This window comes from Triticum aestivum, chromosome 3D (genome assembly GCF_018294505.1).
Source record: "Triticum aestivum cultivar Chinese Spring chromosome 3D, IWGSC CS RefSeq v2.1, whole genome shotgun sequence".
In the NCBI taxonomy this organism is placed as follows: Eukaryota; Viridiplantae; Streptophyta; class Magnoliopsida; order Poales; family Poaceae; genus Triticum; species Triticum aestivum.
Genome location: NC_057802.1, coordinates 90,748,921 through 90,759,328, shown reverse-complemented (window position 1 = coordinate 90,759,328; position 10,408 = coordinate 90,748,921).

The window sequence follows — 10,408 nt, the reverse complement described above, 5'->3', positions numbered from 1 at the left end:
GCTACATGAATCTACTCATGGCAAGAGATGATGCATACAAGAACAACACATCAAGGCAAGTTTAAATGAGGCCGGAAACAAGATATAACAAATCCGGTAAGTCCTCATATACAAATTTCAAAATTGGTCCAGATCTGAACAAACCTTATGTTCAAGTTGTTAAACAGCAAGTTAAGATGCACCAAGTTGATCTACACAAAATTCTAGTCAAGTTACATATAAAGTTCATTAGATTCGGAGCTACGGCCTAGAAGTTATGAGCAAAACAAGTTAAACATGGCATTGATGCAAAATGCATTCAAACATCAAACAAACACACTCAAGGCATGGATGCAACACATACACTCCAAACAAGACATAGCAACAATCTGTCCAAAATAGCAACTAGTCATATTGCGAGCATCATAAAAATATGCTACAGCACCTCAACATGAAAACAAAAGGCATGGACATGATGTACAGGTAAAGCACAACAAAACATGAACAGTGAGCTATCTCCAGAAACCACTAGAACATGCTCAAAAAGACATGGCAATATTGCAAATAATAACAGTTTCACAGACTTAGCAGAAATCACTGGGCATGGCAGAAATAACATCAGGTTGCAAAGTTTGGAGCTATCAAACAACATACTACAGGAGCTTATCATGGAAAATGAAAGCATGGTATGATTCTACTAATTGCATAGAATAAAAGTCTCTTACTGAACATGAGCTAAAAAGGCACAGACGATATGATGGCACCCATGTAAACATAGTAAGTAATATGACAGATTCAGACTTGGTGAAAATAATAGGACATGGCAGAAACAACGATAAGTAGGCATGTTGATGAGCTTGAACCACTCACTACAGAGCATTACATGGCATGCCAAGGTAACCAGAAGTAAGATGGCATAAATATAAAGCTAAGCATGGCAATAGCATAGTAATAGGGTGCATTGATCACTAGTAACAACCATGGCAAAATTGATTAACATGTAAACAATCTGCCAGGAACATTTTATAGCAAAAGTAGAGCAAAATTAAGACAATCTACAGTAGGCTATAAATGCAAAAAAGGCATGGATGGATAGAGCATAACATGTATAACAAAACATCCTTAGTGAACCGCTCCAGATCATGCATATAATGACTTGTAGCAGCAGGTTTAGATAGCAACAAAATATAACAGATTCAGACTTAGCAGAAATGACTAAGTCACAGAAATCAGCAACATCATGGACGCTACTTTGCATGCTTGTGCTAGTCACCACATAGACCACAAAAATACAAGACAAGCACCACTGTAAATATGGCATGATGTAGATCAAAACACATGTAGGGCTCAGGCTCATAGGATGCACACACAAAATGTAATGAAAAAGACAAATCATCAAGTTCTCTAAACAGACAGCAGTTAACAGCATATAGCACTCTTGCAACGATGATTAGGGCATCAAGATGAACTCAAACAAGCATGGCACAGTGGAACAAAATGAAGAGCATGTCATGGTGAACATTTCGATATATTATATGCATGAATCGGAGCACCGAGCATGAAGTTATGGCATGATGAACAGGGCACCAGAAAGTAACTATCTCGGGACTTGGCAGAAATTTACCACTCCGAAATCTGGACGGGACGAAGCGGGACGAGGAGATCCGGGCGTGGGGCGCCTGTTTGGTTCGGGACCGGGTGGATCTCATCCCACCCGGCCGGATTTGGGACGGGGCGAACGTCGCCGGCGACGAGGTCGCCGGAGGAGGTCGGCGGCAAGGCGTGGACGGCGTCTCCGGCGCGGGGCCGACGAAGGCTGCGGGGCGGCACCGGTGATGAGGCGGCGGAGGGCGACGCGGGGCGTCGGGCGTGGGATGAGGCGCGCTCCGGTGACGGGGCGCGGCAGCGGCGAAGATCCGGCGGGATCAGGCGACTCCCGGCGGCGGGGATGAGGCGGCGGGAGCCAGGTGCGGTCGCGGCGGAGCGAGGCGGAGCGGGCCGGGGGGGCCGCGGTCGGGCCGAGCGGGCTCGCGCGGTCGGCGGCGAAGTGGGGCGCGGCCCGGGCGACGTGGCGGCTGCGGGTTGGTCAGGAGCGGCGGCGGGGAGATGGGCGGACATGTCCGGACGGTGGGGAGAGGTGTCCGGCGGCGCGGAGGGAAGAAGGTTAGGGTTTCATCCGCAAAAATCGAAGGGGAGGGCCTATTTATAGATAGAGGGAGTTAGGAGAGTCCAAATGAGGTGCGGTTTTCGCCCACACGATCGTGATCGAACGACTGAGAGTATGGAGGGGAGTTTGCTGGGTTAGCGGGCTGATTTGGAGGGGTGTTGGGCTGCAAGACAAAAGGGGCTTTCGGTCTACATGGTCAACTGTTGGGGCATCAAACGACCTCCAAATGGAACGAAATTTGACGGGCGGTCTGTCGGTGCTATACCAAGGCGACTCGGCAAATCTCGGCCCATTCCGAGAACGTTTTTCTCCCACTCACGAAACAAGGTCTAAGAGGGGCGACGGACGCGTGTGGGAGTGTCGCATCGCGAAACGGACAACGGGGAAAAGGACCGGATGCAAGTTTTAAAAACATGATGATGCAATGCAGATGATGGCATGGCAAAATGCAACACGCCAGCAAATGACATGGCAACGACGGCGAATAACTGGAAGACACCTGGCGCATCGGATCCGGGGCGGCACAGCACTCCTCCACTAACAAGAGATCTCGTCCCGAGATCTTAGGAGCGAGACGTAAGGAAAAAGGGATGAGGTGAAATAAAACCGCAAGAGAGAAGAAGAACAAGCTCATGAGCACTCGAGTAGAAAGGAGGAACGACGAATATGACTTGAAACAAAATCTCACGGAAAAAGATAGACTCTGAAACCAATCCGGTTGGAAGAAGATAGAAAAAAAAGGAATAAGAACGAAAGAATTTTGATAGCACTGCGGCTGAAAATGGAAGGAATAGCAGAACAACTTCACAAGATGGAATGACACTTGATGAAGACATGACACAAAACCTCCGGAAAGAATTGAAAGAGTTGAATGAAGAGAACGGAGAATAAAATGACAACTTGTGCCACGAATGAAATAGAAAGCAACCTTAGAAGAAAGGATTGAACGGAGTTGTTGAGAAAATCAACAACGAAAAAAATAAGCTTGTCGTGGACTTATAGATAACATCTCAAAAATTATGGGGTGATAACCAACCACAAGCGGAAAAAGATTGAATAGCTGAGAGAGAACGAAGAAATGCAAAACTCCACTTCAAAAGAATATGGAGGATTACTTGCAACTCGAGAAACAAGAAGAAGATACTTGAGCTACGCCTACAAGAATCTTGATGAACACTTGAAGAATAAATTAAATCACGACGAGCCACCGTGATGAACTCCGGTAACAAAAGAATGACGAGATAAAATTGAAGGATGAAAGGGATAAGATTAAATCCTTGCGTTGATTTGGATGGAGGTTCGCGACGAAATCGGCGAGAAGCTTGAAACTCCGGGAAAGAAAAGATTAAAACACTTTGAACCGAGAATGTGATAAGATGAACAATCTCCGAAAAGAAGAGATAAAACCACTTGAAGAAAGAAGAATAAGGATTACGTTATGCTTATCCTCGACCGATTAAATTGCTGAGAAAAACCATGGATTAGCATACCACTTATTCGCGTTGGAAAAGATTAAGGGGGGATATAGCGCCAAAACTTGAGAAAGTCTTCATGAACCACCGGTAGGATTTGGAAAGAACAAATTAATTGATATGATTACAAATGACAAGGGGTCTTGAACGAACCACCGTTAGAATTCAAAATTGACTGACGAAGGAGAATGACTCACTGGGAAAAAATAGGAAAAGCACGAATATACTTGAGGGAAAACAAGATGCAATTGAAAGAAGAGATCGCTAGCTGATTAAGAGCAAACACCGGAACAATATGGGGACGAACGAAAAGGCATGAATATAGAATAACCGGAGAACGGATTTGAGAACTTAGAACGACGAAATATTCTAAAATGGAGGCCTCCGGATAATTGAGAGAGAAAACAACTCCTAAAATACTCCGGATGGATGAAAAGAACTGCATGACTAGAAACAATATGAGCGGATAGCATCAAGCTAGCAGCATGAACCTTCGGGAGAACGGACAAGATTTAGGGAAAACTCTACTTTAGTCTTCAAATGTTGAGAATGACGACGAGAAATAACACCAAAATTGTTGATATACTCCGGGAGAATGAAAAGCGAAGAGGTAGAGTCAACAATGAAATTAATTTGAAATTGATCCTGGAAAAACGTCTGACTGATGTAATTCATACTTACGTTCACTTCGAAAAGGATTGAGAATAACTCCGGGAAATTAGAAGAGTCAGGTAAGATCCTGGGAAAAGACCTGTGGGTTAGGGCCCACTGAAAAGAAAACACCGTTGAAAAGGATTGTTGAATGAGAAATGATGCACCGGAACGATTGAAATATTTGAATGAGGTGATAACTTCGAATTAAATGGATGCAAACACGAATCTTCTGAGATGTCTTCATCACTCCGGAATGATAAAATGACGAGAGGGGAACGAGCAACGGGAAACATTTGAGCCGAGGAAAAAATATAATCACTACCAAAAATTGGAATTGAATCCACATGAGAAGAAAAGAGATGAAGAATGTCAAACGAGACGAGAATTTACCGGTTGAAATAATTGAGGGAAGACTGAAGATACTCCGCACGAATGAAATAGATGCTCGAATAGAGGCTCAGACTCTGGGAATAAAAAGGATGGGAGGGCGGGAAAAACATAGGCAACTGGAACGACGAATAATTGAATAGAGAAGTGCCGGTTGAAATGATTGAGGAGAAAAAACAAAAGCTTCGCGCGAGTAGGATGGATACTCGATTACAGACTCCGGTTCTGAGAAGAAAAAGGGTGGGCGGGTGGGAAAAAACAAGGACAACTTCGGACAGGGAACAACATCGGTTGAAAAAAGATGAGGATTAATCTAGCAAAAGATGACGAGGAACGAAACCACTCGAAGAGAGGTGCACCGGATTGAAAAGAGGATGGACAACGAACAAAAGCTAACCACGTGATCCTGAAGAAAAATTTGAAGGGGAAGAGAAGTAAGTCGAAACACCTACATCAAGATTTCTCAGCAGAGCGACGAAGAGGCAGAGGAGTAAAAAGAATTCCTACTCTCCGATATAACTAGACTCAGAAAAAGTTTTCTTCTAGACTCAACAACGGCCAAACTACACGATCAAATCAAGGGGGGCTCCTAGGGTCGGTCGAGGCTCTGATACCAACTTGTCACGCCCAATATTCGATACTATCCTAAAGAGACTCGAAGGTCCCACCAAGGATAGAACCGCATATTGACACGCTTTTGCAAGGTGGATATCATTACATCACATCACATAATAGATGGGGATACATACAAGACATACGCATGCCGAAGAATACATCAATACATCATACATAAGATCAACATCCGACTACGGATGAAACACTAACAGGAGCTCAAACGACATCCACCCTGCTAGCCCAGGCTGCCGACCTGGAACCTATCCCCTGATCGAAGAAGAAGCAGAAGAAGAACTCCAAAACAAGTAAACATCGCTCTCGCGTCATGATCATCGCAAAACCTGTACCTGCAACTGGTGTTGTAGTAAACTGTGAGCCACGAGGACTCAGCAATCCCATTACCATGGGTATCAAGACTAGCAAAGCTTAAATGGGTAAGGGAGGGGTAAAGTGGTGAGGTTGCAGCAGCGACTAAGCATGTATGGTGGCTAACATACGCAAATAAGAGCGAGAAGAGAAGCAACGGAACGGTCGTGAACTAGTAATGATCAAGAAGTGATCCTGAACTCCTACTTACGTCAAACATAACCCATAAACCGTGTTCACTTCCCGGACTCCGCCGAGAAGAGACCATCACGGCTACACACGCGGTTGATGCGTTTTAATTAAGTCAAGTGTCAAGTTCTCTACAACCGGATATTAACAAATTCCCATCTGCCACATAACCGCGGGCACGGCTCTCGAAAGTTTATACCTTGCAGGGGTGTCCCAACTTAGCCCATTATAAGCTCTCATGGTCAACGAAGGATATTCCTTCTCCCAGGAAGACCCGATCAGTCTCGGAATCCCGGTTACAAGACATTTCGACAATGGTAAAACAAGACCAGCAAAGCCGCCCGGATGTGCCGACAAATCCCGATAGGAGCTGCACATATCTCGTTCTCAGGGCACACCGGATGAGCCAGACGTCGGGTTGGCATAGACCCTGGTTGCCCAGGGGGCGCCGGACATCGCTCGGTTTGGACCAGCACTCGAAGGAGCACTAGCCGGGGGGGGGGGGGGGTAAATAAAGATGACCCTCGGGCTCCAGAAACCCAAGGGAAAAGGCTAGGTGAGGCAAATGTAAAACCAAGGTTGGGCCTTGCTGGAGGAGTTTTATTCAAAGCGAACTGTCAAGGGGGTCCCATAAATCACCCAACCGCGTAAGGGACGCAAAATCAAGGAACATAACACCGGTATGACGGAAACTAGGGCGGCAAGAGTGGAACAAAACACTAGGCATAAGGCCGAGCCTTCCACCCTTTACCAAGTATATAGATGCATTAATTAAATAAGAGATATTGTGATATCCCAACATAAACATAATCCAACGTGGAGCAATCTTCATCTTCACCTGCAACTAGCAACGCTGGGGCTGAGCAAAGCGGTAACATAGCCAAACAATGGTTTGCTAGGAAGGGTAACAAAGGTTAGATGTGGTTTCATGGCAATTTGGGAGGCTTGAAGAGCAAGTGATAGGTGGCGCAGCACAGCGATAGAACGAAGCAACTAGCATGGCAATGATAGAATGAGATCCAAGGTAATGGTCATCTTGTCTGAAATCCCACTAGGAAGAAGAACGAGTCCATGAAGAAGATAAAGCCACGAAGACGAACCAAGCGAAGGCGAACGAATCCTCACGATCGCAACGAAACGGGAACTATCGAGAAGAAGCACACAACATGGTAAACACACCACACATGAACAAGGCAAGATGCTCAATCAAGTATGATGCATGACAAGGCTACATGAAGCTACTCATGGCAAGAGATGATGCATACAAGAACAACACATCAAGGCAAGTTTAAATGAGGCCGGAAACAAGATATAACAAATCCGGTAAGTCCTCATATACAAATTTCGAAATTGGTCCAGATCTGAACAAACCTTATGTTCAAGTTGTTAAACAGCAAGTTAAGATTCACCAAGTTGATCTACACGAAATTCTAGTCAAGTTACATATAACGTTCATTAGATTCGGAGCTACGGCCTAGAAGTTATGAGCAAAACAAGTTAAACATGGCATTGATGCAAAATGCATTCAAACATCAAACAAACACACTCAAGGAATGGATGCAACATGATAATATGAAACTACATGCAATTCTAAGCAAGTTTCATATAGAGTATGCTCAAAACGGAGCAACGGTGCAACACATACACTTCAAACAAGACATAGCAACAATCTGTCCAAAACAGCAACTAGTCATATTGCAAGCATCATAAAAATATGCTACAGCACCTCAACATGAAAACAAAAGGCATGGACATGATGTACATGTAAAGCACCACAAAACATGAACAGTGAGCTATCTCCAGAAACCACTAGAACATGCTCAAAAGGACATGGCAAGATTGCAAATAATAACAGTTTCACAGACTTGGCAGAAATCACTGGGCATGGCAGAAATAACATCAGGTTGCAAAGTTTGGAGCTATCAAATAAAATGCTACAGGAGCTTATCATGGCAAATGAAAGCATGGTATGATTCTACTAACTGCATATAATAAAAGTCTCTTACTGAACATGAGCTAAAAAGGCACAGAAGATATGATGGCACCCATGTAAACATAGCAAGTAATATGACAGATTCAGACTTGGTGAAAATAACAGGACATGGCAGAAACAACGATAAGTAGGCATGTTGGTGAGCTTGAACCACTCACTACAGAGCATTACATGGCATGCCAAGGTAACCAGAAGTAAGATGGCATAAATATGAAGCTAAGCATGGCAATAGCATAGTAATAGGGTGTATTGATCACTAGTAACAACCATGGCAAAATTGATTAACATGTAAACAATATGACAGGAACATTTTATAGCAAAAGTAGAGCAAAATTAAGACAATCTACAGTAGGCTATAAATGCAAAAAAGGCATGGATGGATAGAGCATAACATGTATAACAAAACATCCTTAGTGAACCGCTCCAGATCATGCATATAATGACTTGTAGCAGCAGGTTTACATAGCAACAAAATATAACAGATTCAGACTTAGCAGAAATGACTAAGTCACAGAAATCAGCAACATCATGGACGCTACTTTGCATGCTTGTGCTAGTCACCACATAGACCACAAAAATACAAGACAAGCACCACTGTAAATATGGCATGATGTAGATCAAAACACATGTAGGGCTCAGGCTCATAGGATGCACACACAAAATGCAATGAAAAAGACAATTCATCAAGTTCTGTAAACAGACATCAGTTAACAGCATATAGCACTCTTGCAACGATGATTAGGGCATCAAGATGAACTCAAACAAGAATGGCACAATGGAACAAAATGAAGAGCATGTCATGATGAACATTTCGATATATTATATGCATGAATCGGAGCACCGAGCACGAAGTTATGACATGATGAACAGGGCACCAGAAAGTAACTATCTCGGGACGGCAGAAATTTACCACTCCAAAATCTGGACGGGACGAAGCGGGACGAGGAGATCCGGGCGTGGGGCGCCTGTTTGGTTTGGGACTGGGTGGATCTCATTCCTCCCGGCCGGATCTGGGACGGGTGTCGTGGAATTGTCACGGCAGATGTCCTCGTGCAAGGACTTAGTCGTGGAGCCATCGCCGCTAGGAAGCTTAAAGGGGTTAAACGGGACAAGGAACACGAGGGTTATACTGGTTCGGCCCCTTACGGTGAAGGTAAAAGCCTACGTCCAGTTGAGGTGGTATTACTTAGGGTTTCGATGACCAGGGAGCTTAATCGCTATGCCCGGCTCTCGATCTGTTGTCTCTCGTCCTGAACCGCCGCCGGGTCGTCCCTTTATATAGAGAGGTTGACGCCCCGCGGCTCTCAGAGTCCCGGCCGGCTTATAACAGTATCCGGCTCGGACTCTTAACTACTCTTGCCTTACATTACAAGTCTTGCCATAACGGCGGGTTATCACTACGGGCCTTAAGCCGCCTCCGGGTCTTAAGCCCATTATTGATCCGCCATCCTCAAGCTTGGTATTGGGCTTCACGTGATGATCATTATGACGTAACCCGGCCCCTCCTGGGCAGGTGACTCTAATGGTTATATCCTCAACACGGGACGAACGTCACCGGCGGCGAGGTCGCCGAAGGAGGTCGGCGGCAAGGCGCGGACGGCGGCTCCGGCGCGGGGCCGACGAAGGCGGCGGGGCGGCACCGGTGACGTGGCGGGGGAGGGCGACGCGGGGCGTCGGGCGCGGGAGGAGGCGCGCTCCGGTGATGGGGCGCCGTCACGGTGAAGATCCGGCGGGATCAGGCGACTCCGGGCGGCGGGGATGAGGCGGCGGGAGCCGGGTGCGGTCGCGGCGGAGCGGGCCGGGGGGCCACGGTCGGCGGCGAAGTGGGGCGCGGCCCGGGCAACGTGGCGGCTGCGGGTTGGTCAGGAGCGGTGGCGGGGAGATGGGCGGACATGTCCGGACGGTGGGGAGAGGTGTCCGGCGGCGCGGAGGGAAGAAGGTTAGGGTTTCATCCGCGAAAATGGAAGGGGAGGGCCTATTTATAGATAGAGGGAGTTAGGAGAGTCCAAATGAGGTGCGGTTTTCGGCCACATGATCGTGATCGAACGACCAAGAGCATGGAGGGGAGTTTGCTGGGTTAGCGGGCTGATTTGGAGGGGTGTTGGGTTGCAAGACAAAAGGGGCTTTCGGTCTACGCGGTCAACCGTTGGGGCATCAAACGACCTCCAAATGGAACGAAATTTGACGGGCGGTCTGTCGGTGCTATACCAAGGCCACTTGGCAAATCTCGGCCCATTCCGAGAACGTTTTTCTCCCACTCACGAAACAAGGTCTGAGAGGGGCGACAGACGCGTGTGGGAGTGTCGCATCGCGAAACGGACAACGGGGAAAAGGACCGGATGCAAGTTTTGAAAAACATGATGATGCAATGCAGATGATGACATGGCAAGATGCAACACGCCAGCAAATGACATGGCAACGACGGCGAATAACTGGAAGACACCTGGCGCATCGGATCCGGGGCGTTACATCATGCCACTGGAAGTTTAAGATGAAGAGGCCCAAGAATATATGAAGATGGTGGTTCATGGAGCGAGCTTAGTGAAGGCCCAAGACCCGGGGACGACTTGAGGCCCATAGGTGTGA